The sequence below is a fragment of the Nannobrachium achirus genome (assembly GCF_963921795.1).
Source record: "Nannobrachium achirus genome assembly, chromosome: 10".
Lineage (NCBI taxonomy): Eukaryota > Metazoa > Chordata > Actinopteri > Myctophiformes > Myctophidae > Nannobrachium > Nannobrachium achirus.
In genome coordinates this window covers 66189540-66197755 of record NC_137819.1, presented here as the reverse complement: position 1 = coordinate 66197755, position 8216 = coordinate 66189540, and positions in this window count along the sequence as shown.

Below are 8216 nucleotides of genomic sequence, written 5' to 3'. Positions count from 1 at the left end.
AAAACAAAGTAAATGAAAACATTTTAACACTCACTTTTTATTTTCTCTAATTACAATCTAAAATATGAACCCTTGCTCTAAAAAAAAACAAAGTTGTCCTTTAACAATTCTTATAAATTCTCTAATTTTGAAGACTAGAATTAAGTAACCTAATGCAGATTAAAAGAAAAAAAAAACATTACTAAAAAGCATAATCAAGCAAATGTACTTCCCAACAACCTCTAGTCTACTGAGCCAAGATGGAGGATGAAGTGTAGTTTCCATTAAACACTGTTCTAATGATGAAACTGACCCAACATGGAGGCTGTAGTTTCTATTAAACACTGTTCTAATGATGAAACTGACCCAACATGGAGGATGTAGTTTCTATTAAACACTGTTCTAATGATGAAACCGACCCAACATGGAGGATGTACTTTCCATTAAACACTGTTCTAATGATGAAACTGACCCAACATGGAGGCTGTAGTTTCTATTAAACACAGTTCTAATGATGAAACTGACCCAACATGGAGGCTGTAGTTTCCATTAAACACTGTTCTAATGATGAAACTGATCCAACATGGAGGATGTAGTTTCTATTAAACACTGTTCTAATGATGAAACTGATCCAACATGGAGGATGTAGTTTCTATTAAACACAGTTCTAATGATGAAACTGATCCAACATGGAGGATGTAGTTTCTATTAAACACTGTTCTAATGATGAAACTGATCCAACATGGAGGATGTAGTTTCTATTAAACACTGTTCTAATGATGAAACTGATCCAACATGGAGGATGTACTTTCCATTAAACACTGTTCTAATGATGAAACTGACCCAACATGGAGGATGTAGTTTCTATTAAACACTGTTCTAATGATGAAACTGATCCAACATGGAGGATGTACTTTCCATTAAACACTGTTCTAATGATGAAACTGACCCAACATGGAGGCTGTAGTTTCTATTAAACACTGTTCTAATGATGAAACTGACCCAACATGGAGGATGTAGTTTCTATTAAACACTGTTCTAATGATGAAACTGACCCAACATGGAGGATGTAGTTTCTATTAAACACTGTTCTAATGATGAAACTGACCCAACATGGAGGATGTACTATGAACAGCTCAATGCACTTCACAATAAAATGCAAGAAAGTACCAAACATATACAGCAACTATACAGTTTAACCCCTAATCTACTTAGAGCAGGGGTCTTCAACAGGGGGTCCGCGGAGGTACTGCAGGGGGTCCGCAAAATTATTGCTTAAATTTATGTTAAAAAATAAATCATGATTCTATCCATTTTTAATAGCTTGAATACATGATTACTATGCAATTGACAGATTGTTGATATTATTGACATTGGTTCTCAGTTAATAAGTAGTATGTTTAGAAATGGTGGTGGTACCGTACGGCCCACCCTGCTCGCTGTAACTTGTACATGTTTAAAATAAAAAAATATATGTCGTAGCCCCTTGAGTCTACTTCCTGCAAGTGCTGAGCTCATGAACATATAAGGAGACAGAGCCGATTATCAACTTATCGACTTGGACTTCCCTCCTTGGGAGTTCAGACTAGTAAGTTGTCCTTGGGAGAAGGGACTTCCGAGGACGGGAGGACGGGATTATATTTATAATTAATAATATAGGTTATTCATATGCACATTTCTATACGCTTATTAAAAAATCAAACCTCGGTTCGAAGTGAAGCGGTGAACTTTTATTCTATGTGTTCTAGAGTTATGAACTCTGTGATCTATACATTCTTTATATTCTGAATGAATGAATGATTTTATCTGGAGGGCCGAATTGTCATGTGAAGCTTGACCAATCCTCAAAGTATCCAATCATCAGACCGGGACGGACACTACACACACACATACGTACGTACGGACGTACGTACGTACGTACGTACGTACGTACGTACGTACGGACGGACGGACGGACGGACGGACGGACGGACGGACGGGACAGGACAGATAAAACCTGTTCATTCTGGACTGATATGACCATATATGGACATGGGACACACATTTTGCTTTTGAAAAACCCTATTCATTCTGGACTGATATTCTGGACGTACAGGACAGATAAAAACTGTTCATTCTGGACTGGAATGACCATAATTGGACATGAGGTGACAGACATTTTGTTTTTGATAAAACCTGTTCATTCTGGACTGGGATATGGACATGAAACACACATTTTGTTTTTGAAAAAACCTGTTCATTCTGGACTGAAATGACCATATATGGGCGTGGGACACACAAAGCCACTCATTGGAAGCGGCTTTCACCGCTTCAAAAACATTATACTGTATAACAGTAGATACTAGATAGGATGGTTGACATTTGGAAAAAGGAATTAAAGAACAGAGCCAGTGTTGTGTTTTATAATTTTTTTTTCTAATATATGTTTATTTGTAAAGTGCACAATGACTGTTGAGTGAGCACATTTTATCCTCTGTTGGAACAAAAGAACAGATCTACTGCTATGAATGCGTCCAACTTGTAGATCTGCCCAGAATATAAAGACCTATTCACAGAAACGTGCAGTGGAATGCCCTGAACTGAAGCAAGCTGAGACGGTGACGTCATTGAGTATGCTGCTATTCCAATAGCAGAACTACCCTCCTCCCATCCTCCCGTCCTCGGAAGTCCCTTCTCCCAAGGAGAACTTACTAGTCTGAACTCCCAAGGAGGGAAGTCCAAGTCCCCAAGTATTTGATTTGATAATCGGCCCTCCCACCAGTGAGAAATCCTGGGATTTCTAAGGTGTGATTTCTGACAGCAGCCACAGCAGGGGTTCTCGAATACTTAAGTAGTGGTACAATTCGGGTATATACCGAGCTGAATACGTCTGATTATCTGGCTGATTATCTCATGTATATGCAGGTTTATTTACTGAATATACCTGTCATAGAATGTAGTATACCTGACCGTATACCTTGTTTTTTGCGCAGTGTAAATGCAGGAGAGTTGGCAGGTATATGGACTTGTTTCACTGATAATAATCTAGTTTGTTTTCACTCACCCTCCCTGACTGTAGAGGAGGCGGGGCTACAGCATGTACAGTAGTCTATAACAGAAACACAGTAGAAACAGTTTACAGTTTACAGTTTAGGCATTTAGCAGACGCTTTTAATCCAAAGCGACTTACAATAAGCAGATACAACATCGCAATAATAAACAAGATAATAGGTCAGTACATTAACAGCAATATAACAATGTAAATGGATATCTATCTAGAGAAAAACACAATATAATCAAGTTCTAAAGAAACCTAACAAACAAATGCTTCATGTATGGTCATTGATTTTACTGTAGTGCTAAGGGTTTAGGTGGAGTCTGAAAAGGTGAGTTTTCAGTCCACGGCGAAAGGTAGCGAGTGAGTCCGTTGTTCTAAGTGCGACAGGGAGTTTATTCCACAACTTGGGAGCCAAGAGGGCAAACTGTCTCGGACGAGTGGATTTTTGCCCTGGAGTTTTTAGCGAGGGTTCGGTCAGCATCCCTGTGTTGGCTGATCTAAGTGAACGAGTGGGGGTGTAGGGGTTGATCAGCTTTTGGAGGTATGGAGGAGCCATACCTTTGGCTGCTTTGAAGGTCAGCATCAGTGTTTTGTATTCCATGCGGGCCGCAACCGGGAGCCAGTGGAGGCTGCGGAGAAGGGGAGAGACATGTGAGAACTTAGGCTGGTTGAAGACCAGTCCAGAAACAGACTGTAGAGGAGGCGGGGCTACAGCATGTACAGTAGTCTATAACAGAAACACAGTAGGGGAGAGCGGGGTAAACTGAGACACCGGGTAAACTGAGACGCTCCATTTATCTTGGCAATGGAACACATTTGTGGCCATGTGACCATTATATTTTCAAGCCCCTTGAATTTCCCACTTGTCATGAAAAGAGAGACCTGATAGTGCTGTAGAAAACATGCTTTTTTCACAAAAATGTGTTTTTTGCATGTAAAAGTAAATTTTCTTGCTGTCAACATAATCAGCTGTTGTGTCAAAGCAAATTGATGCAGGGAGAACATTTTATATCATACATGTTGATGAACTACCAACTTATAAATCCATGTGATAGATGCTAGCTGAAGATTACCCTGAATTGATAAAAATATCCCTTTTCCCAAAATGTGGCTGTGGGGTAAAGTGAGACAATTGCTTCGGGGTAAAGTGAGACTATCCTTAACATGAAAGACAGGGAGAAAGCTGTAAAAACCTAATTAAAGGGTGTACCAAACTAGTCTCAATTGATTCTTATGTATTTTCCCCTGTAGAATCCATTTTTGATATATATTTCTTTGTATTGTGCATAATTAATGAGATAATTAGCATATTTGACTAAATATGCGAATTATTTCATTAGTTATGCACAATACAACAATATACTTTGCAGAAATAGATTCTACAGGAAGAATTACATAAGGATCAACTGAGGAAAGTTTGGTAAACCCTTCTATACATTTTTTATAGGGTTTTTAGTTTTTTCCTTCTGCCCATGTGTCACATTATTTGACACATGGGTGGAAATGACAGGACAAAGCCTATTAAAAGAATGTCTGCTATGTACATTTTTGTATTGCGCATATTTAACCCGGTTAACCGGGTTTTTGTGTTTTTATGGTAGTTTTAAAGTGAAAAAAGTGAGTGGATCACTTTACCCCGTTGATTTCTCTGGTCTGTCTCAGTTTACCCCGGTCCTGGGGTAAACTGAGACACAAGACCACTTTTTTTAAAACAATCATATTTTCTCTGCCTTTTGTCTATTATGTTCTGATAACTTCCATTGTTAGGAAACATCCCAAATTACTGGGAAATGTGTATATTTTTACTGATATATCTTTTAGTTCGCCTCTAGGGGAGAAAATGTAAAAAGTGTCTCAGTTTACCCCGCTCTCCCCTAGAAACAGACAGCAACCATTTTGATCCACACACAATAAGTGAACTGAACATCTGGACAACATATTGGATTATAAAACAAAAAAGGATTGAACTTAACGTGAAGTAAGAGTTGTTTTAATATCACTACTACAACCACTTGGTTTTACACAGAAACACTTTCCATACTTATGGTTTCTAGTTTCTACCACTAATAATACCAGTGAAAAGCGAGGTCGCCCCATCTGTCTTGGCCATCTTTTCTGTCGTCTGACATCATAGATACAATTCCTTTTATGCCCATATATGGAGATCCCTTTTATGCCCATATATGGAGATCCCTGCTTTGATTATCTGACAACACTGTGATGTCACAGTGATGCGTCAGCCTTTTATGCCCATATATCGAGATCCCTGCTCAGAGTATCTGACATCACTGTTATGTCACTTCACCTGTGATGTCACAATGATGTGTCAGGGGAACCACAGTGTCATGTGTTACAGACAGACACGATGTGACTAGAGATGGGATACCCGACAAGCCCGACGGGCTCAGGGCGGACGCATTTTCATAATTAATTGTCGGACGTCGATTCGGGTCGGACATATTTTTGAAGCGGTGAAAGCCGCTTCCAAGGAGTGTGTCTCGTACATGCAGAATTGAGGATTGGTCAAGCTTCACATGACAATTTGGCCCTCCAGACAAAATCATTCATTCATTCATTCAGAATTCATAAAAATATAGAACTAAAGCACATAGAAAGTATAGATCTAGAACACAGAATGTATAGATCTAGAACACAGATTTCATAGCTCTAGAACACATAGAATTTCACTGCTTCACTTTGAACCGAGGTTTGATTTTTTTATATAGCCTCTCCTACCTATGGCATGCATCATGCACTTTCTCTGATGATGCACGCAGCGTACAACTTCTGTGTGTGTGTGGCACTGTGTGTGTGCTGCTCGTGCTAATGCTGCAGCCACGGAGACATAACTCTGAGCATGGAGAAAAGTCCCACGCTGAGGTAAACGCGTTATTGTGGATGTTTATTTTTCGGCGCTGTTGTGTGCAGTCGCAGTGCACTGTGCCAGCCTCGTCCGTCCGTCCGTTCAACACATCACCCAAGTAAATCCTGGCTTATAATTCTTCATCACGGCGTGTTCCGTCACTGTCAGTGCCAAAAGTGCCTGATCTACAAGCTCACAACGCCTCGCATCCACAGCGCGTTGTGAGCTTGCAGATCTGCTATCCACAGTATAGCCACAGTGTGGCTTAATATTCACATTAAGGGTAACAAGCAGGCATGCTGCATGCACTGCACATTAGAACATGTTTGCTAGACTAGTGAGTGTAAATCAATGGCTTCCTCAAAGAAAAAGAAAGGAGGCGAAAAAGCGGTGAATACTAAGGTTCGGGCCTTGGCGCGGGTCGGGCGCATTTTAATGATTAATGCTCGATTCAGGGCGGACAAAAAACTGACGGACAGGTTTCGGAACGGACAGAAAAAGACGTCACTGCTCTAGCTGTGACTAGGGATGGAGCCCGAAAACCAGGTCCATTACAAACCCGGTTCTGAATTTATCGAGACCCGAGTATCAATAAGCTTTTGGCTTGTCGAGCCTGTTATCGGGTAAGCGTCACGTCATGGGCCGCTATAGCGGCCAGGCCGGGAGGTACATTGCGTCATTGATAGTTATGTGCTTTGGAAGTGCATGCGTGCCGCGGAACAACGGCGGAACGCGTGAAACACTAAAAGGTTTGGTTACCTTTTTGAAAAGACAAGGGGAGAGCTAAATGTAATGGGCTATATGCAGCACGGTTGTTACATCATGCTCGGGAGGGAACACTTCGACAATGCAGACGGAGCCAGGCACTTGTCCATAGCATCACATAAGACCCAAGTGCATGTCTGCGACGAGTTGAAACAACTCCTATGTGACGTCGGCTGTTGCAGCAGCGCGACAACCGTTCTCTTCCACCCAAAGTATGTGGTGCTTGAAAATATGAATGATTCCATCGATAATAATCCGTTTGGGATACTCAAAATCCCTACCATAGAGTTATAATGTATCGCCCCGTGCGAATGAATCCGTAGCGTTGCCAGCATGATTTCTTCTCAGTCTACCGAAAATAGCGGATCTACAAGATCACAACGGGGTGCGAGCAGACGCGGTGTGAGCTTGTTGATTGGGTATTTTTTTGTTGCGTGACACCGTCGTACTATGCGTTATAAATTACACTTTTAAAGAGACGGTACACATTTAGTTTCCAAAAATAAAAAGGTTGACTTGCCTTCTGTCTGTTAAAGTACTGTATTTGAGGGCCCTAGTCAAATGTAGTGCATCGCCTATATAGATTTTTGTTGATAATGGAAAAAATGCATTGTAAAAAAAAAAAAAAAAAAAAAAAAGATACATGGAAATGTTAGCCCATAGTTTATAATTTATACCTATACAATTTATAGTATAGTTTTACAGTAGGCTATTATCATTAATTCATGAATAGTACTGTAAAACTATATATATATATATATATATATATATATATATATATATATATATATATATATATATATATATATATATATATATACAGTATATATATATACTAAGGGTGTCGGAAAAAATCGATATGAATCGATTATCGGTATCAACACTAGCGATACGGCCGCATCGATGCGCGTTTACCCGGATCGGTCCAAATCGCGGCCGTATCGGTCGATGTATCGGTCCTAAAGTAATTAATCGGATTAATCGGATTTTAGCATTAAATAATTAACCTGCTGTGAAATTCTGAACTTACTTACTCATCGTTTACTGTTACAAATCATTACTTCAAAAGTGAGCGCTCTGCTAGCACAGTCAGTGCTGCAGTGAGTGCAACGGAAAGAAAAAAAAGAAAAAGCTGCCTGCTGCTCTGTCCTCCAAATAGAGCTGTGTTTCTACGTACTGCAGTCACTGTCCTGCGGAAAGCCGCAGATCTACAAGCCCACAGGGTGTTGCATGTGGATGGGTTGTAAACTTATAGATCTGCTACTTCCGATGCAGCGTGTATGACCCTCGCATGTGCGACACACAGCGACTTGTAAACAAACCAACAACGTGTTAGTTAAGTTCCATCACTATGGATTCATTATTCCAGTGGAGAAACGCAAGTTTGGATTTTATAAGAATGCGACAGTAATGGATTGGATTTTAACACTTTTCCCAGTAGAACCCGGTTCTACTAGAACCATCAGAAGTCCCCGCGCTTGTCGACAGCAAAGGTAATAATCACAGCATCAGCTTTTATGGCAAAGGGCTACTATAGAGTATTGGTTTTCAAAGTGGGGTCCGGGGACCCCC